Consider the following 22119-nt stretch of genomic DNA (forward strand, 5'->3'; position numbering starts at 1 on the left):
CTTCACCCGGCACAAAGAGCCAATTAAAACCCTGGGTCTGTTCTGTGTGTCCCCCAACATATATAAGCAAATTCGGTAAATTTTTATGTCTGGAATATTTTAAATGCTAACCTTATTTGTTCCTAGTCTTATAAGCTTGTGGCAATACAAGGCATACAAACAGAGATACTATGCTGTATGCATGTATAAAATTAAAATGAATGATTTTCTAATTTAGACAATAATCCAGAAAAGGGACATTCAAATATTTTACTTTTTGCCTGCTTTTCACTGCTTACACTGAATGACTGAACTCTCTTGCAAGATTAAAAGAATGGTCTGAGATGAAAATAACCCCAAATCAAGTTTCACAAGCAGATCAGATAATGGTGTGTTAAGTAAAAAGGGAACTGGTTGGTGGCTCTGGCTCACAGTTCACATCTTCTGAATTCAACTTACCAACATGGCTATCCAAGAGTATGTTTTAAAAAACAGGGAATGTGTAAAAGAAGGGAAAGGCAGAAGCGTAATTTTAAAAGTTTAGGAAATCATAAAGAAATTTTCCAATACATCAACCATACCACATAGAGAAGTCATTTGCCATTTAAGAATGAAGAAGATCAATACTTCTGAGAAGCTAAGTATCTCCACATTTTCTACAAAATATTCTTCATGTTGTAAAAAAAAAACAAAATGTTTTTTACAGATTCTGAAAACACACCTAGAAAAGTAACCTTAACTTTACTGGCCAAAGACCTAATAATTATAAACTATAAATCTCTGTATGAGGCACTTACATAGAGCCAGAAATAGTTTCCATACAAGGAGAAGCCCTCTGAAACATATGTAAGACACAAAAAGTGGCAAAGCAAAATTCAAAATATTATAGATCTGCAGACAGCAAAACAAAAGAAACAAAGCCATTTGCGGGGCACTCTAAAAAGCTATAAAATTATTGCAATTAGTCCGAGTCCAAACTTCTAACACACTTTAAATTAGAGGATAATTAAGATATCCGTTAATACCAACTTTCAGAAAATTCTTACTAGGAACTTGGTTTGTATATAAGCGCTTTAAGATAAAGGTTCACTCACTGTTTTCCTGTTATAGTTAATATCTAAATCCTCTGTTCTTATTTGAGTTCCACTCAGTAATCCAAATACTGCATTTTTAAAGATTTCATCTTCACAGAACCCAAACTCTTTGGATTATCCCCACAGGCAGCCCCTGCCTCCACCCAGCCACCAACCCCACCGGCACTGTTCATGTCCCCAAGCAGGCTCGCAGTGCGCCGCACAGGACTCCTCCTAAAGACTGCACAGCCCCGCCCCCCCCTTGTTTCTACCATGCTGACTTAAAAAAAACAAGCCTTGCAATTAAAAACAATTTTGAAAGACCACAGTCAGGAAGTAAACCAATTACACACAAGAATCAAGTACTGCAGACAAATGGCCAATGACACGAAGTCAAAAAGTGAGTAAGCAAAGAAAAAAATAAGATTTTGCATGACAGTAACCAAATGCCTTTTATTCTGCTTCTACAATGTTTGGGCATCCAACCATCAATAATTCATATACAAATGACAGTCAGATTTATAAAATATAGGACTTTTTTTTTAAACCTTCAGGGCCCCAATTTTCATTCAAACCACAAAGACTGCATATTTTGCAGTGAGTGGAGTAGGTGGGGCAGGGGAACCTCCACGTGAAGTCTGGGAGAACGCGTTACTCATTAGTCCAGGTGAAACCATGCAAGATTTGATATTACACAGAAGTGTTTTCCTCCATATAGTCACAAGATTTAAGATTACTGGAACAAAAAGATAAATAAATAAAAATAAACCTTGCTAAAGAGGAAAGCCACCACCTCTATTCCAATTCTTTGCTCAAGTGAAATGACAAGTTTCAAGATATTTTGTTAAACTGTAGCTATTTTAAGACAGGACAAAGCTGCATCAGTGCTTGTCACACAGCTTGCTCCCAATCTCTTGGCAGTTCTCCAACACATTCTAATTTTTTTTATGCACAGCCTTGCTGGAATCTCACCCCACTTATCTCTAAAGACACACTAAGTAAGATGTTGCCACATTACACAACCAACCTGCCATTTATTCCCATCCGTTCACTTTGAACAATGTCTGACCAAAAAAAAAAAGTCAGAGCACCATCTGTGTGGATGCAGCTTAATCCAAATGATCCAATTCACATGGGTCCCCAAAACAAGAATCAGAATACCGTTCAAACTGGGAGGAAATGCTGTGTGTCAGTGCCCAGAGAACGGCTGAATACTCACCAACCAAGGAAGGAGAACTGATACAGAGGGAAAAAAACAAGATCAAATCCCGACTACAGATGCTAGACCCTAGTCATGCAGCCACTGCCTACATTTTGAGGCAGATTATTAATCAGGGTGTATTTTAAAGGATAATCTCAGGATTTAATGAGTCCCATTACCTCCGTGAAAAGAACGATTTAACATAGCATTACGTCCTCTAAGTCAATGTACTCTCTAATTGTTAATATTTGGCCAAAAAAAAAAGTCCTCTTCAAAAACAAACTGGAATGGTTAACCACATGCTGTTACATTCCATTCTTGCTAAAAAAATATATTTAATTAGCACATTTGCGCCTCATGGTCTGCACAGCTGCACAACATTCCAGTGATGGGCCAGCTATCGATACACTCTTTACATTAAAAAACTACTGACTTCAAAAGTTGAGAGGACTGAGAAGCAGTTCTCAAGCACAACCCATTAAAGATATATTTATTTCATGTGAACGTTTCCTTTAACAAGGGTATAGTCCAAAGGAAGATATATTATAATTAAGAATAAAATATTCATGCAAACATACACTAACAAAATCATTCTTCAGAACTGGAAATATATATATATATATATATTTATATATATCAATATACATAAAATTCAACCGACAGACAAGAACAGTCTTCCTCAGGAACAAGACAATAAATTAGCCCGCTGTCTAAACTTTCACCCTTTCTGAATCAAAGATTTTTAGAACTAGGATGAAAGCTGATGTTCTTAATGTCAGGAACACATACTTAAAAAGCAAAACAAGCCTTTCAAAATGAGAAATCATCCTGATTATCAGGGAAATTCAGGAATTTTTCTGGCAGTGGGTGTTGATTTAAAAACAAACAGACCAAAAAACGCCCCCCCAAAACAAAAAAACCTACCTTAAAGAATAAAACACAAAGTGTGCACTGGTTTCTCTTCTGCTCAAATGGCACACAAATGTCTCTGCTCCAGGATCAGGGTGCTTCTTCGACTCCGCCCCAGGAGATAAGTCAGGTATTTAAGGACAGCTGGCAGCACAGAGTTGTCAACCTCGCTGTGAGAAGGACCAGGCCCCTTTCAGAGAAGTTACCCGACTGATACCTCTAACCACTCGCCTCCTAAAATAGAGACAGGTGTGCTCATCCAGTCAAAGGTCCAGATAAGGCTACGTTCAAGCCTCCTGCTCTTCCTAACCTGGGGCACCGGGACCAGACTCTGGGCACTGCCTCAGCTCGGTGCCTCCCCAGGTGCCAAGACTCAACGTTTGCAGCTGCCTGTAGGTCAAGCTGAGATCCCTCCCTACTCCAGGCTTCAGTCAGCCCAGGCACATTAACCATCAAACATTTCCCTTGATGGGTTTTGGCCACCCTCAAAGAGAATGACTCCCACCAGGTTGGGAGTTTCTGAACAATCCCTCATTTGGAGAGAGGAAGTCCACATAGTGCACCTGAGCTCCATCACCCAGCCCTGCTCCATCCATCACCCAGCCCAGCTCCATCCATCACCAGGCCCAGCTCAGATTTCCCCTCTAAACTGTGCAAGGAGCCACCACTGGCCTTAGTGTTTAAACCTGGGAAGAAGGTCATTTGCCATTTTTCCTTGTGGCCAACCAACCCAAGTGAGACCAGTAACAACCACAAAGTACCTCACAGAAATTGCTGGCAAGGGCTTTCTTTCTCTTCCAACGAAAGGGTATTTCTCCCCTCTTGCCACTCCCTCTTTCCCTCAACACATGAAGAAACCATTTTAGCACCTTCTTCAGGAAGAGGCCAACTATACTAGAATTAAGGCAACAAAGACGTGCCAGCAAGTCACCTGCATCCCATCCAACCATCTGAGGTCCCACGGCGTAAGAAACTGGTTTGCATAATCGAACATGTATATTGCTTTTTCTCCTTGAAATAGATCCCGGATCCGAAGACAGAATTTTAAAGAGTTCAGCTGATACAAATACCCTAGGAAAGCTGAGCTATACTGTATGCTTTCAACAATTACAACCAAACCCAGCCCAGTAAAATTTATTACATTTAAAACCAAGATTATAATAACCACATCCATTCCATTTGCAACACTTTATAGGGTAGCTGGTTCCAAAGACTCTGAAATCTGAAGACAAAAGTAAAATCAGATGTTGTCCGAAGCATACGGAGATGTCTCTCAAGGGAATTAATGCAACTCTGACGGGAATTCCTCTCAAAACAAATAGAAAACACACATTATCTAATGATAGCTTAATTTCTGGTACTTTTCCACTATAAAACAATTTTTTTAAAGAAGAGAAGTATCTACAATAAGCAAATCTGGGGTTCTCTCAATCTTTGCCTTTTCCTTAACACCCCGCCACTGAAACAACTCAAGGAAACCGACAGTATTCATAAGCCACAGTTTTAAATATGGCCAGTAGTAATAAGATATTATGTTCTGTCATGCTACGTGTACCAACTGGAAGGGTGATAAACATTGAGGGATTATTCAGACTATGAAAACTTTACATCTTTAGCTTGAGATTTGAGGACTGACCCTTATTCATGAGACGAACAAATATGTACAGAGGGAAAAAAGGTTTAAAAGACAAACATCAAAATGATAACTGCATGTCTCTGGGGTCACTGAATGGGGTCAGTGACTTTAATTTTCTTCTTTGTGTTCATTTTTATTTTCCATATGCTCTACAATATTTATTATTTTGGTAATAAATATTATTTTGAAATTGTTACATTATGATGATTTTATGCTAATTTATACCTTTTTGAAAGTATATATTCTACATAAACTATTCAGAAAAAACCTGACATACTGTATATAGTAGCAGACACTGTAAAAAATTCAGGGATTCTAAAAGGTGAAGAAAATGAACATTTTTAACTTTTAAGATGATTGTTCTCCCTATAAAAGCACTCCTATGCTACAGGTTAAAAAATACAATGGAAAATGTTTAAACATCACAGAGAAAAATAATAAGTATTGTCTTGGGGAATAATCTAGGTTTTTCTTCCCCTTTAAATAAGATAAAAGGTGGGGGGGGAAAGCCCTAGACCGTGATAAAAATATGCATTATCCCACCCCAAAGACTCTGTACAGCTGGTGAAGAACATTCCGGAAAAATGTGTAGCCCTTGAACATTTAGATTTGGCCTTGAAGCAAACACACCAGGACAAAAATTATCCCTGAAACAGCCATCCAAGAGGGTAGGGAAACAACAAGAGATTTCATCCAGAACCGAAGGCAGTAGCCATTTGAGGCTGGTCTCCGCCCGGATGATGCTTCTGTCAGGCTCCCTTGTGGCCCAGTTTCTACATCTTTTCCCACACTCCACGGAAATGGCAAGGCTCTAACAAACTGCACATTTAAATGAGGAATGGAAAAATCTTTTCAAAACTTTGGCGTTCTTTACACCTTCAGTACTATTAATGCTGCCTTTCTGAAAGCCCTGGTAGAAAAAAAATTGAACAGCAGAGGGTATATTTAGCTGATTAATCATTTCACTCATTAGTTTTTATCCAGCTAAAATGACGTTTGTTATGGTGAGTGTTAGAATATTTTTAATAAAGATCAAAAGTTTATTGGTAAGTATTTTCAAAAAATTTGGAATATATGGAGAGATGAAATTAGAACTCCTCCACAATCCCATCACCCAGAGATAAACCACTGTTAGGCTAATGAACTTACTAAGCAGAGACATATTTAATTATACAAATTAAACACTGAACATATATATTTCAAAAGAATAAATTCTATTTATATGTCATTCTAAATTTCATCCTATTTCATCTGTTGAGTAAACAATTCGTAGTTATATTCTCATACAGATTTTACTGCCTAAGTAACGGCTTCAAGTTTATATGTTAAAGATCAGAACCAGCAAGGAGCTGTCAAATGGCTCTTTAGAGTTCACTAAGAATCGAATTATGATGCCTATATACAAGGGCCAATTTTAAAGCAATCTTGAAGTTATAACATCTTACTTTCATATCTCAAAGCACACTTCACCTGAACCCCTTCTCAATCAACCATTTAAAGTTCATGGCAGAAAAAATACAAAATTCCTGAAAGTAAATTAGTTCATTTTTATAAGCTACATTTTACAAAGTACCAATACAGTTGAGGACGTGGACCATAAAACAGAAAGTACTATTTCCTCTCAAACATTTCCCTCACCGGCTAAGGACAAAGTGACTCATTCCTGGGATTCACCTTCCTTCAAAATACCATCTCTATAAAATTCCCCACTTAAAAAGTCTTAAAATAGCCCTTTGTCTCCCTTCATGGTGGAGCTTTCTCAATCACACACATTTCTCTTTCTCATTTATGTAATAGATAAAATAGATATCATTATATGCATACATAAATGTCATATATAACATATAAGAATTTTTCATAAGAAATTAAAATTCATTCCTCCCACTCTTATCCTGAATATTCCCAAATGCTGAGAAACCATTAATTGGAAGTAATCTAAATCTGGAGTCATTTTTATTTTAAAATTTTCACTCAGAATTTTTTTTTAACATCTTCATTGGAGTATAATTGCTTTACAATGCTGTGTTAGTTTCTGCTGTATAACAAAGTGAATCAGCTCTACGTATACATATATCCTCATACCCCCTCCCTCTTGCGTCTCCCTCCCACCCTCCCTATCCCACCCATCCAGGTGGTCACAAAGCACCGAGCTGATCTCCCTGTGCTATGCGGCTGCTTCCCACTAGCTATCTATTTTACATTTGGTAGTGTATATATGTCCATGCCACTCTCTTAACTTCGTCCCAGCTTACCCTTCCCGCTCTCCGTGTCCTCAAGTCCATTCTCTACATCTGAGTCTTCATTCCTGTCCTGCCCCTAGGTTCTTTAGAACCCTTTTTTTTTTTTTTAGATTCCATATATATGTGTTAGCATATGGTATTTCACTTGTAATTTTATCTACATTTCTGACCAATACCAATGAAACCTGATGGTCTAATGGTTACAAAATTAGTTCCAGCAGCAGTGTTTGGGCTTCTACAAGTGAGAACTAATACGTCACAGAATTCCACTGCTCTCATCACACAAGTGTGCAGTTTGGAAACAATAAAGAAACCTCTTCTTCCCCACTCTTTAAGCTGACCCAGATTAGTGGTGTCAAGCTATCATTCCATTACATCTGAATGCTCTACCCCTCTCAGATCCACACCCTTCAGAAGGTGACTTACAGATGCTGATGTTTTCCCACTGCTCTAGATAAGTGCAGAGGACAGATATGACAACCCTTGGGAATCTTAAACCATCCCCTAACGATAATCTACAATTGGCCAGGCTTACTTTTTTCATTTCTTTTTTAAAAACTAAATGGTTGATTGCTTTTTTTATTACTTAAAAAATGATCCTCATAGTAGTCTATTATATTATTTACTGTACTCTTCTCTATTTGTAAAATATTTCAAAACTCCAAATGAGAAACATTAAGTCATAGGAATTTCCTTTCATATAAGAAAGGAAACCACCCATCAACCCACCATCCAAAGCAAACCATTAATATTTTAATGTATTTCCTTCCAGTCTTTAATATAACAAAACTGGAGTTATACCATATTGTACAGCTTTGCATACAGATACTTCCACTGAATATTATATTGTTAGCTTTTTCCCTTTTCAGTAATACTCTAACCGTTATTTTAAGCAGTACATTGAATTCCATACTATGCCTGTGCCATGATTTATTTGACTATGCCACATTTGTTTTCCACTATTAATATTGCTAAGAAAATCCCTGCCTAAAAGTCTGTCCTTACTTTTAATTCTTTCTTTAGATTACAGAACTACAAGGAGAATTTCAGCCCAAAAGGCATAAACATTTAAGTTTTCTGTTATATATACAGGACCCCCTGTTTTCCACTCAGTTTGTATTAATCCAAATATTCTCCCAACAGGTGATGCAGAGGCCCAAACCCACAGCATCCCAGAGAGCATTACCTACCAATTTAAGTGGAAAGTTAATCTAATTGTTTTAGTTCTTATTTCATATTACTGGTGGGTTTGAACAATTGAATACAGTTATTGGCTTCCCTAAGCACTAGGGTTTTGGCGTTTTCTCATTTATTAAAAATAAGTATTAATCATGTTTGCTTTTCCTACTAATTAGACATAGGGACAAGTTTAATATAGACTTAGCATTATTTATCTGCATGATGGTATTGTTTACTGGAATGTATCTTTTCTGAATAAATCAAATTATTTGAAAGGAAGCATAAAAGTGAGACACACTAAGCAAAAATTCCACGTTTTATGATAGTTAAAACGTATTGTGATGGCACTGGATTATCCCACTTAGCTTTCATAATCCTTTGTGACAGAAACTGTCATACCACCATTTTGCAGATGAAGATACTGAGGCTCACAGAGAGGTCAACGCAGCTTGCCCAAGGTCAATCAGCCAGTGCATGGAGTGACAAGGTGGAGTAATTCCAGAGCCTAAGGCTCGGGACTCCTGCACCCAACAGCCTCTCCTCAGCCACCCTAGCCCTGACCTGTCTCCTTCAACTTCTTGAGTATTATCTCCACGAAGGGTTCTGCCAGAACCTCAAATTCAACATGTTTAAACACAAAACTGATTCTCTTCCCAACCAGATATCCACTCTTCCCCTTAACCTGTCTACTTCCGTCATCATGGTGACAACCATGCTCTTTGTCATTATTCAAACCTGAACCCTTTATTTTAGCTCCTCATCCACTCAGGACCACTCCCATCCAGTCACCATGCAAACTGTCAGCAAAGGATTGGGTCTTCACCACCTTTCTCCCATCTCTCCCCTCCTCCTCATTCTCTCAGCCTCCACCATCACTTGCTCCCTTAATCTCTGGACCTTCACCATCACCTCTTTCCTGTCTCCTTGCTTCTAGTTTCTTCCTGTTCCACTGTGTTTTGAACAACTGCCGAAGCGCTGTGTTACTCAAATACCACCACAGAATTTTAGGTGTACGGGATCTTGAAACCTAAGATCCGATCAGTTGGCAGTTCCTGACTCAAACACTGTATTGAGGGTGTTCCTGGGGCCCCATCTCAGCTCTGCAGAAAGAGTGCCCTGATTGATTTTCTATGCCTCCCAGGGACACAGGGAGTGGTGCCCATGTGCCAGGTTTTAACCCCCACTAGGGTTTCATCTAAGTTTTTCATTTGATAAATTTAGATCTGAGACCAGAAAGATTAATGGCTTGCTGAAGTCACACACCTGGTCAGTAAAAGATCTTTATCTTCCGTGTACATATAGAGTATATTCTATACATTAGGAGTATAAAGTCCTTGGATTCAGGAGCTAATTCTTATTCAGCTTTAAGCCAGCCCACACCACCATCATCCTAACCCAATGACAAGCCTTGGCTACAGGAGGTACCCAATAGTTATTTACTACATTAAAAATCATACTGCAAAGTAATCTTAGAGTAGCAGCAAAGGAATAACGTTCATATAAATGTTTCTTGGTAAAAGAACTATAATTATACTACTTTCAAGAACGGGAAAATGAACTGACAAAGGGTCTCCACTAAGTGGTCTTGAGCAGCCTCTGTTAATCAATATAAAAATTCCATTGGTAACACAGAATTTTTAAAAATAAAAGAATAACAGCTCTTTTGACATAAAAATGTTAAGGTAGTTTTAAGAAAGCACTCCAAGAGGGGTCAGTGGCTTGTATAGCTTGGGTAGTCCAAAGAGAAAGGAATGGAACTGTTATCAGCTGAACGCCTACTATGTGCCTAGCACTGTACACTGCTATCTCACAACTGTATGAGGAAGTATTATTATTTCAACTTTACTGATGAGGAAATCATGATTCCAAGAGTAATGAACTAACCCAAGGACCTAGACGTGACCACATCGCTGGTATACAATAGCATTAGGATTTGAGCCCAGATCTGTTTGACTCTAAAACCCAAGCTCTTTCCAAACCAAGGAAAAGTTTTCTACAACATAATCATCCTTACAGACCTTAAAGGACAAAAACTTGATTATGACTCTACTGAAATTACGAGTGACTGTTGATCAAAATAAATCACAAAGAGTTTAAAAAAAAAAAAACCACAAACTGGGAGGTAGTTTTTGCAACACATATAATCCACAAGGGATTATTAGGCAATCTACATTAAATCAATCAATAAGAAAAATATCTAAAAGACATACAGACAAAAGACTAAACAAGGACTTAACAGAAGAGGGAACCCAAAAGGTCAATACTATAAATATATACTTAATCTCAATAATCAGGGAAATTGCAAATAAAAAGCACAATGAGATAACATTTCACAAATATGACTGGACAACATTTTGAAGTTTGGCAAGGTTGTGGAAAAACTATAACATCTGTACACTTCTAGTAGGAATATAATCAATACAATCTCTTTGGCATTATCTATAAGGTTTGGCATTATCTAGTATGGTTGATGATGCATATACACTATGAGCCAGCAAATTTCATTCCTGAGAGAGAGAAAAACAAATAATATGTTTGTGTGCATGTGCATGTATCCCCACATACATAATAAAAGACATGCAGAAGACCCATTCATAGCAGCCCTTTTATAATAGCAAAAGAAAAACAAAAAACTAAAATCAATCCAAATCTCCATCTACAGTAGAAAGAATAAATGAGCCATGGTGGAATACTACACAGCAGTGAAAATGAATGAACTACAGCAACAAAATGAATGAGTCTCAGGAATATGTTAATCTGAAAGGACAAGTCACAGAAAAATATGTAAAGTGTAATTTCATTTATATAAAGTTCTGAAACATATAAAATAAATAAGAATTTTTAAAAGGATAGCCCATAAAGAAGAGCAAGGGAATGATAAACACAAAATTCAGGACCGTGGTTGCTTCAGATGGGATGACAGAGGGGCACAGAGGAGACTCTGAATGTATAATAGGCTCTTCTTCTTGAACTAAGTGGTGGCTGCCTGAGTGTTCATTGGTTTGTGATTCTGTAACATATCTTTTATGAGCATTGTTTTGTATATACAAATCACTTAATAAAAAACAACTTTAAGGGGAAAAAAGGGACCAGAAGGTCAGGATATTGAATACACCAGGAAAAATAGCTGATGACAGAGAACAAGATGCCAGAGGAGAGCAGAGGTAGTAGAGGGGACCCTATGCTCAGGGGTTTAGCTTCCTGGACTCCAGTTCTGCTATCTGAAAACTAATGCCTTCTTCTGGGGGGTGGGGGGAGATTGTTTTTTCAACTTTAGAGGTGTTTTAGCAAAGATCATAAAAAAATGATTAATCTAAATAAACACAGTAAATAAAGCTCTTCCACCTAAAGATTATAGAACTTTAAATTAAATATTTATTTAATATTTCTGTATTAAATAACTTACAATGCATGCATCAATTTCTTAGTGATGTAAGGGGAAATAATATGCTGATACTTCCGCAAAAGACAAAAGATACTAGTAAGAACATTTTGATATGGAGGTCTTTTAGCTGAAAGAGTACAGCAGTTTCTCAGTTTAATGTCCATACAGACCACTTAGGGGTCATGTTAAAATGCAAATTTTGATTGGAAAGGACTGAGCCTCTAAGAATTTACATATACAACAAGCTCCCACTTGGTAAGTGATCCTGTCCTGATGTTGCTGGTCCACGAACCTCACCTCACTATGGTAGCAAGAGACATCATGAAAATGCCTTCTCTGGTTATGTTTAAAAATAGAAATATGAGAGTATCTAATTGAGACCGTTTCATTTTCCCCCAAAGTAGAGATTGATGACGTTATTCCTACACTATAAAAACTTGGATACAGGACACTTGTTATCAGAAAAAAATCAAGAGTACTAAACTAGGTCTTTTGCAAAGAAAAGGTGCTTTGAGAAACAGCAAAGACTGAAAACTTACAAGAGAACTCCAGGAGAGGTTTTACTCAGCTGCACAGACCTAGAGAAATAGCTTTTCCAGCAGGGGGATTAGCCCTTTCCTTATGGAAGAACGGTTTACATTCCCAAAAGTCTCAAAGGAAGAAACCAGGACTACCATAAAGATATTCACAAAACATTAACTAAGGCCTGATTATCATGCAGATGTTGGTGGGGGGGGGCCCACATAATTAAAGGAGCATCCCATCACTGCATGTAAAAAATATATATGTTGGGCTTTAAAATTCTAAGAATATGCTGTTAAAACGAAAAGCTTATTATCTCAACAAAAACCACACCGAATAATTTCCACTCATCAGGCCTATGTTTGTTTAGAAGTAGTAAAATCCTCCCATCTCAAAATAGTACTTCTACATGTAAAGTCATACTTTCATACAGCAAGACAAAATAACCACTCACATACTCTTCCAAGGAAACTCTGCCAATGCCAAGTCTCTGCTAAGGATGTGTCACTAGTAGAGTGAGGTCTTGTCGCTTGCTCCTGCAACATCACAGACAGTTGTTACTACTCTCATCTGAGAGATGCTCTTTACCGAAAGCCTGCACATCAGAAGACATCCAAGTGACAGCAGTTTCTGCCCTGCCCCAGTACTTCTCATTCATTCTCTCTGATGAAAGTTTTGGTCCATCCAGAGAAAACAGAGTTACAAAGAGCTTAACCTAACAGAATTCTGCACCTGGTAAGTCAGAACAGCTAAACCTCCTGTGACATCAACACAGGGTATTTTCTTACAACACAATAAATCCAAAATGTCTGGATAATCCATGGAAGGAATACTCCCAAACATCAGAATGCAACATGATTTTATACAACCAGCACAAAGGTTTAGCCCAAATCTAAACAATTCTACATTTTAATGGCCCTCCATTACTGAAAATAATGCACATAAACCACACACTCTGCAGCCAATTCTATCCTGCAGAGCCACATAAAATCAAATGCCACTAACTTGGGCTCATTAGAGATTTAAAAAATAAAAGCAGACACACCTTGCTTTGAAACACTGATCTTCCCTTCCAGTTAACATACTGAAATCCCCTTTTTCACCTATACATTCTAGAAGAGCCTGGGGTGAAATCTGAAATGTATCCCATTTACCATCCCACATTGAATTGTAGAAGTGGCATTTAGAAGGGAAATTCCTCGGGTACTACCCCAGACTAAATAGATGAAGATGTTGGAACATCTCCTTCTGACCAGATACCAGCTACACAGGCCCTGGTGGTCTGCCCTTCACAATCCCCTCCCCAGCCACATCTGCAAAATATATGTATATAAAAACTACACATACATATAAACAAACAAATGCAGTCAGTTACCACCACAATCCCATTATTCATGACTGGAGACTTAACTTGGCTATCAAAGCCAATCTGAATACCAATTTACCATCAACCACGACACATTTACCAAATAATCCTTAATAAAGAGTCCGAATATGTAATTGTATTCTATTACAGAAAACGCAAACAATGAAAACAAAGCAAATACAGGTTAAAGAAATCATTTACCAGCCATCAAAAACATATATAAGTTCTTTTTAAAACAATTTACTGAATGTTAATATTTTTTAAAATGTCTCAGGGACATATGAACTAAAATATATCAATGGTTTCATTTCAAAAAATGGTTTCCTACAGGAAAAATTCATACTCTTAGTATTGATCAAAGACAGAGGTACCGTAATGTCGTAGCTGTAAAGCACCAAATAATAAACATCAACTTTCACACATGATGAAATAGATGGAGAGTTGGGCTGTGGTTTACGGATTACGGGTGAAAAGACGCTGCGACTCCCAGTACAGACTGCACCACTGCCTCCGCACACCACTGGGCCCGGTCCTCCCGCCAGCCCCTCCCTACGGCTCAGGTCCCTCGGTCGGAGATCAGATTCCGGTCCGCAGCCGCAGGCCGACTCCCTCTGCCCGCATTAGCACTGCAGGACACCCCTTCATCCCAGCAGAGCCCAACAGACTAGGCAGGAGGGGGTTACCCAAAGAGAAGACTCCCCCACCTCACAACTAGGTGACCTGGTCCTCCCGACGCCACATCCCGCTGAAGCTGCATGACAAGGTAGAAGTAGCTCCGGGTCTCGGCCAAGGGCAGCCCTGGGCCTGGGTGGGGCCCGGCGGGGGCCGCAGGCGCCGAGTGGCCTTGCCAAGCCCCGCCAGCGAGAACCAGGGGAGGCTGCGATACTGCTGCATTGTGCTGCATCACGGCGAGGGCACCGTGAGCCATCCATCTTGCCAAAAAAATCACATCCCCGTCCAGATAAACCCCGCCGAATCCATTTTTCTCCTTCGCCGAAGCACCCCCATACTCGCCCTCTCCTCACTTACTATCTGGCCCAGCTTTTGACTGGAAAAATAACGGACACGGTTTGTGTACCGATGCGCACAACACTCCCCCTCCCCATCTGACGGCAGGCACTTGGCATCTTTCCTATCACAAAAACAAAGGGAAGGCTCCCCCCAAAAAGAGGGCCGCGGGCGTGGTGTGAGGGCTGATGACCAGAGGGGCTTCCAGCCCACTACCCCAAAGGCAAGCCCGGAGGGTCCCCGCGCTGGCACAAACCTGTTGAAGAGAGGGTGGCAGGAGCTGAAGAGCGGGCGCAGCGGCGGCTCCGCGACCCGAGGCGGCTCCCGCCCAGCCCTGGGAGAGCGGGGACGGCAGGGAGGGCGGGGGGCGGGCGCGAGGATGGGCGGGGGTGGGGGCGCCGGGACGCCGCCTCCGTTTCAGCTGCAGCGCGGCGCAGCCGGGACCACGCCTGGCCGCATCCCCCGTACCGTTACGCGCAGAGCCCGGCCCTGTCAACACCGCCCCCGCTCGCCACCAGCCGGGGCTAGAGAGAGGGCACCCGAAAATACACCCTCCCGTCTGCCCACTTCGCAACCACCCTCGCGCCGGGGGCCGCTGCGCCCGGCTGGAGGGAGGAGGCGGCGGAGGCGGGGAAGGAATCGGCCCCAATGCGTCCACGGATGAGGCTGGGCGGCCGCGGTGCGCACGGCTGCTCTGCGACCGCCTCACTGCGGAGCCCACCGCCCGCCGCCCCCCGCCCCGCACAGCCCGCGTACTCAGAAGCCACTGGAGACCCGGCTCCCCGCGACGCCACTGCCCGGGCTGTACAGCTTCCCCGCCCCCACCCCGCTCCCCGGGCGCAGGGCAAAGGCGGGACAGCCGCGTCCTCCCGGCCTGGGCCCGCGCCCCTCCTCCCGCCGCCCAGGAGCCAGCCCGGGAGACAGCCCCAGTGAGTTGGCATCTTCCTGCCTCAGGCCCCCTACCTACCTCCCGCGGATAGGGGGGTGGGGGCGCCGGGGTCCCGTCCTCCTCCCGCTCCTCGGCGGCCGGGCGGGTGGGCCGGGAGGCGACTCCGCGGGGCTGTCCGCGGCTGGGGCCGGGGCTCACAGGACGGGACCGGTGGGCGCTGCTGCGCGGGGCTGCGCGCTCGCTCCGGGCGGAGAGGCGGCAGAGGGAGGGACTGGAGGAATCCGCAGCCTGCTCGGCAACAGCTGCACTGATTCCGGGGGTTGGGCGGGAGCGCGGGGCGGGGGGAGGAGGGGAGGGAGCTGCAGGGAGGGGGCGAGGGGCGGGGAGAGGGAGCGCGCGGACGCGGGCAGGCGCCGGGTGCGCGCACACGCGCGCGCGCACACACGCTCTCTCCCGCACACCCTCCTCTGCTCTGCCGCGCTCCTCCCTCCTCGGTTTCCCACTCCCGCCAGCCCTCCGCGCTCGCCGCGAGTCCCGCAGCCGCCCACCCGGCGCCTGCTCCGCGCGCGACCCGAACCTCGGGCGCGTCCACGCTTTCCCCGCGCAGCCTCTGCCCTGGCCCAGCGCCGACCTTGTCCCCTGCCGCGGGGACTGGCCGGGGCTGGCCTGGGCAGGGTGGGCACCGCCGCCGCGCTGTCCGAGCCAAGGGACAATGGGGGCTTTGTCCCCACGGCCGGCAAGGGCCAATTTCATGTTTAATTTGAGGCTAATTCGATTATCGCCATGGAAAAGGGCAGCCTAATTTTCTACGTGACTCGTGCAGCCTCCTTTTGCCCCCGATGTTTGCGTTTGGAACGCAATGGAGAGAGCGTGTTGAGGGAGGCTTTGGAGAGTCGTTTGGTGGTTTAGTTTTAGTTCTAGGTGGTGATGCCTTATAGGTTCTGCCCAGCCTGATGAAGACCGGTGGTGACCTCTCCATGGGAAACCTGGGCGATGGAGGGAAGGCGGTTGTTCCTCGGCGAAGTCAAGATTTTCCTCCTTTATGAGTGATTTTTCACCCTTTCCCTCGGGGTAGCTGGTAATAGGCCCTACAAGTGGTTCGCGCAACTCTTGCCTCTCGCCCTAACGCCGGCTCACTTTAGCCTGATTCGGGTGCCCTTCCCGAGCCACTCCTAGGAAGTGGGGACGCGATGGCCTGAGGGCTTGAGTTCTCCCCCTACCTATGTACCGTGAGATGGACACGGGACGTTTCCGGGAGACTTGGCAAGTGCTAGAGCCGATTCTCAACCAGCTTGCCTACCCTGGCAATACCCGAAGCTATGTAGAAATTCTGGAACTGCCACTGTTGAGGAGAAAAGATGGTGTCATCACCAGGACCACGAATAGAAACGCTCTTTTAAACAGCCTGGAGAAACTGACTTTCTCCGTGCTCTGTAAGTGCCCAAAGCGGCACTGTAAGCCTTCAGAGGGAAGAGGGGCCTTCTCCGTTGTTTAAAAAAAAAAAAAAAAAGCCCTAAGGCTTTTCTCCTAAAGATCTGACCCTCAATAACAGAATAAAAATTTTTTCAAAAAAAAAAAAATGATGATGATAATAGTCAAATAGCTAGGATCGTGCTTATGTCTCAAATCAGTAGACATGATGGATTTATATTTTTGTATGTATTTTTCATGAATAGTTTAAAATAAAACTAAACAAAATCGTCTCCGCAAAGTGAAGATGATTCTTCCTTTTAGGCTTTCGCCATCAGTTTGAATGTTTGACCAAAGTTTATATTTGATCTATATGAAAAAAATTGAGGAAGGCAAATGATTTAACATTTTTCTCACAAGGTTGATCAACACAGCCTGGTGAACTCTCAAAAGGCAGGGTTCTCTGTTCACTGCTAGTACATAGCAGGCATTTAAAAGGTACTCAAAAAATATTTGTTGAACAGAATCAACATGTCTGTGGCTGCCCTTGTTAGGTAATGCTGGAAACCCACTAGAAATAAAAGTTGTTTCCCTTTCACTTATTTTGTGCCAGAGCCCCCAGCACCTCCCCACCTACAGTGTTAATGAAATACCAAAGAAAACAATGGCAGTACTGAGAAATGCCTGTTTAAATTCTTTCAATGTTATTCTGCAATTGTGACTCTTAACTGCTTCCTTTATCACAGATAACAGTACTGGAATAAATCTGCATTTGATGCATGAGTCACCTCCCCTACCCCATTCCACTCCCACTTAGTTTTAAAATTTTCCTTCAAAAAGGAAAGCCACACATAACTTTAGCAAGATACTTTAGTAAAGTGGCAGTAAGTATTCCAAACATGTGAAAGACAAGGATTCAGAGTTTCACTATAAATACCTGACTAGCAATTCAAATTCTTACCTTTTGGCGGGGGAGCAGGGGGCCGGGGGAAGCATCACCCAGGAGACCCCAGTGTATCACTGACCAAGAAAAATTAACAAGTCAAAAAAAAAAAAAAAGTCTAAATCTGGAGAGATTATTGGAGAAGACACATATCTCTGTGGAAAGAAAGAATCTAGAAAAAGAAAAAACTTTAGGCAATAATGATGGTAACTCAAGAGGATTATTCCCAAATATCTCAGAAGCAACTTTGCTGAAGTTTATCCTCACATTAGAATCAAGGTTGATTTAAAGGAATGTTAAACTCCTTGGTTTCCTGTCTGTAACATTCTACTCTCCATTTTTAAAACCATGTGAGTATATATGGCTTTGTCTCCCATAGAAATAATACTTTATTACAAAATTTTAGAGATATAAATAGTTATTTTAACTTTCCATTCAAAATTTAGGGGAAAATCTTGTCAACATGCATTAGTCACTATAGACTGTTATGATAACACCATAGACTGTGTTACGATAACACCTAGTTCCCAAATCTCAGTATCATATGCACTTTCCAAATCAACAAAAACTAATTTGTTGCTTATACAAAGCAACTGTGGTTCCAAGAGACTCTCCAGGGAACCTGTCTTCCAAGTGTCAGCTCAACATTCCAGAATACTTTAATACTATGGTACCTTCATGTCAATGGGTACTCCCACGATATCCATTGCAAGGGAAGAATGTAATGGAGGGTTAAGTACCAGCAACTAAATACTTCTGCCCAGAAATGACACAAGGTTTCCTCCACTCACATTTCATTTGCCAAAGCAAGTCATGTGGCTACACTTGAAATCAGATATGAATGAGCAATAGTGTTGTCTGCCACTACCTGTTTTATTTAGAAAAGAGAGAATGGTACCTTAACTATTTCTTTGGTTATATTAACACAATTAATACCCATATACATACAAACTATTATATATAAAATAAGCTAAGGATATATTGTAGAACGTGGGGAATATAGCCAATATTTTATAACTAAAATAATAATTCAGATTATAAGTGCTACGTTATATATATTTTACCACAATAAAAATTAAGAAAAAAAAAGAAAGCCCATCTTTTATTATAATAATAGTACTCTAAAATTTTAAAATCAGGACACATTTTGAAAACTTGAATAACGTTTTTCATTTCTAATATTCTTAAACCTGACTTCCTTTTAACCTTGAACTAGTCTGGGAAGTCTCCTCATATTAGAAATGTTCCATTTGGTGATTTACACATATTAATTTTGCACTGGGGACAGCTAAAGACTTACATGTTTAAACTGTCATTACCATGAATGAATACTTTTTGAGCACCAATAACACACTTACTGCTGAATAAAATAATTCATTCTTTCAATTATTCAAGAAATATGTATGCCTTAATTTGTTCTAGGCTCTGAAATAGAGCAGTGGGCAAAACAGTAAAAAATCACTGCCTTCATGAATCTTCCATCGTAGTAGGGGGTACAGTCAATCAATAAGCAAGTAAAACATATGTATGATGATCAATCTGACTATATGGTAATGTAAATATTTAGAAATAATATTTGTAACATGATCAGAATAGTCTCAGCTTTCTATAAAGTTTCTTCAAATTTTTCTGTTAACAATAATAATGATCATAAGTAGCAACTATAAAATGCTTAACAGTTTTTAAAGTGCTTTAGCAAATGCCATACTATCTTGTCCTTTTGTGAGTTCTGTGAGGTAGATATCAACCCCATTTTACAAACGATAAAACTGAGACATGGGTAGGTTGAGTTGTCCAAGTTTACACAGCTACTAAGTGCCAATGATATCTACTTGGAAGCTAGTATATCAGAGCTGTATGCCTGGGCATTGCATGTTAATTATTAAAAAGTAATTCTCTTTGCAAGATGAAAAAAAGTTCTAGGGATGGTTGGTGGTGATGGTTGCACAACAGTGTGACTGAACTAATGCCATTGAACTGTACATTTTAAAATGGTTAAAATGGTAAATATTATGTATATGTTACCACAGGTTTTTTAAAGTTCTTAAAGTAATTCTGAATGTAAACCTCTGGAATAGTAGAGTAGACGTTCTCTTAATGATTCTTCACTTAGCCCACTTGTTGGATGACACTGTTCACTCGCTCTGTGTTGTAAGCACACTGATGTCTAAGGCACAACAAACATACTCTGCTGGTAGACTATACTCTTCTACATCTGTGTATTTCAGCTCCTACCAGTTGTGTTATATATTTCCCAAGGCAGATGTGTTTGTCCCCAAATTTGTTTATGCCAGTTATACTTATTATACCTAATAATTATGCTTATTATAATTAAGCATTACATACACCAATTAAATATGAGTATTTTTGAAATGTCTCAAGAAAGGCTAAAAATATTGCCATCAAATTATGCATGGTCAAGCTAACAGTAAAAAATTAGAAAGGGTGGAAATTATAAAAACCTTGAACTATTAGGAGACAGGTTGCTTTGCAGGTGTCTCTAAGTTCTTAATCAACTTAAAAGAAGACAAAAATGTGTATCAAACAGCTGTGGCTTTTGCAAAAGAGAAGTGACCTTTCACTCAGTAAACATGTTCAGAGAAACACTTTGTTTTTCAACAGATTAACAGGTGAATATAAATTTATGTTTCAAGTAAAACAAAACTTTGTCTTTTTCCAGATATACAGCTATAATTTTATTTTTCTTTTGAAATGTGCTCCAAGGATTAGGCAATGAATCATTAGATATGACACCAAAAACATGAACAACAACAACAAAAATAGACAAATTGGACTTCATCAAAATTTAAAACTTTTGTCCATCAAAAGACAGTATCAAGAAAGTGAAAAAATATACAGAATAGGAGAAAATATTTGCAAATCATACATCTGATAAGGGTCTAGTATTCAGAATATATAAAGAACTCACAACTCAACAACAAAAAGACAACCCCATTCAAAAATAAGCAAAAAAGTTGAATAGAATTTTCTCCAAAGAAGATATTCAAGTGATCAACAAACACGTGAAAATATGTTCAATATCATTAGTCATTAGGGAAATGCAACCCACTAGGGTAGCTTTAATTAAAAAAAAAAAAAGTAAAACAAGAAAATGGAAGAGATCAGATTTGTGGTTACCAGAGATGTTGGGGGTGGAGGAGAGGGTGGACAACATAGTCAAGAGGTACAAATTTCCAGTTATAAGATAAATAATGTACAACACAAAGACAACAGTTAACACTGCTGTATGATATATGTGAAAGTTGCTGAGACAGTAAATCCTAAGAGTTCTTATCATAAGGAAAAAAATTGTTTTTCTTTTATTTTGTATTTATAGGAGATGATGGATGTTAACTAAACTTGTAATCATTTCACAATAAATGTAAGTCAAATCTTTATGCTGTATACCTTAAACCTATACAGTGCTGTATGTCAATTATATGTCAACAAAACTGGGGGAACAGCAGAAAATAACTAGTATTGGCAAGAATGTGGAGGAATTGGAATCCTCATGCACTGTTGGTGGGAATACAAAGTGGTACAGCTGCTGTGGAAAACAGTTTGGCAGTCCTTCAAAAAGTTAAATAGAATTACCATACAATACAGCAATTCCACTCCTAGCTATATTCCCAAAAGAACTGAAAACAGGTACTCAAAACACGTGCACAAATGTTCATAGTAGCACTCTTCACAATAGCCAAAAGGCGGAAACAACGCAAATGTCCATCCATTGATGGATAAACAAACTGTGATAGATATATACAATGGAATCCTACTCAGCCATGAAAGGAACGAAGCACTGATACATTCTACAATGTATGAGTACATTGTACACTTAGCATATGTACACAGCATAATGTGAAAAAAGCCAAACACAAAAGTCACATATTGTATGATTCCATTTATATGAAGTATCCAGAATGGGTAGATCCATAGAGATAGAAAACAGATTGTGGTTGCCAGGGGCTGGAGTGAGGGGCCGTGTGAGAATGGGGTATAACTGCTTAATGAGTATGGGGTTTTATTTTGGAGTCATGAAAATGTTTAGATAGAGGCGGTAATTGCATAACATATTGAATATATTAAATACCACTGAAATGGTTGCTTTAAAATGGATAACTTTATGTTATGTGAATTTCATCTCAATTTTAAAAATGCAATTCAAGATTGAAAATCTTTTTTTTATTAGTTTGTCATTTAACATCATTTTTTCATAACCAACCAACCACTTGTCACATCAGGTAAACGGACTTTTGCATGTTCTTTAAAACTTTCCAGGACTTCCCTGGTGGTCCAATGGTAAAGAATCCGCCTTTCAATGCAGGGGACTCGGGTTCAATCCCTGTTCAGGGAACTAAGATCCCACATGCCGTGAGGCG

The 22119-nt window shown here is 40.5% G+C and overlaps 1 protein-coding gene across 4 annotated transcripts in view; it reads right to left on the minus strand.

Moving 5' to 3' along the window:
* The window catches only part of SPTBN1 (spectrin beta, non-erythrocytic 1), a 196064-nt gene extending 180357 nt beyond the window's left edge, over positions 1-15707 (minus strand). Inside the window, exon 1 of one of the 4 annotated variants that reach the window (XM_079940620.1) lies at positions 15466-15707. The gene's annotated coding sequence lies outside the window, so the exon portion shown is untranslated. Of the gene's footprint in view, positions 1-12578; positions 13830-14754; positions 15335-15465 lie in introns of those variants that run through there. The other 3 variants (XM_079940622.1, XM_079940621.1, XM_079940624.1) reach the window with 3 other exon arrangements.
* Between the last annotated feature and the right edge of the window lie 6412 nt (positions 15708-22119).

This window comes from Stenella coeruleoalba (assembly GCF_951394435.1).
Source record: "Stenella coeruleoalba genome assembly, chromosome: 13".
In the NCBI taxonomy this organism is placed as follows: domain Eukaryota; kingdom Metazoa; phylum Chordata; class Mammalia; order Artiodactyla; family Delphinidae; genus Stenella; species Stenella coeruleoalba.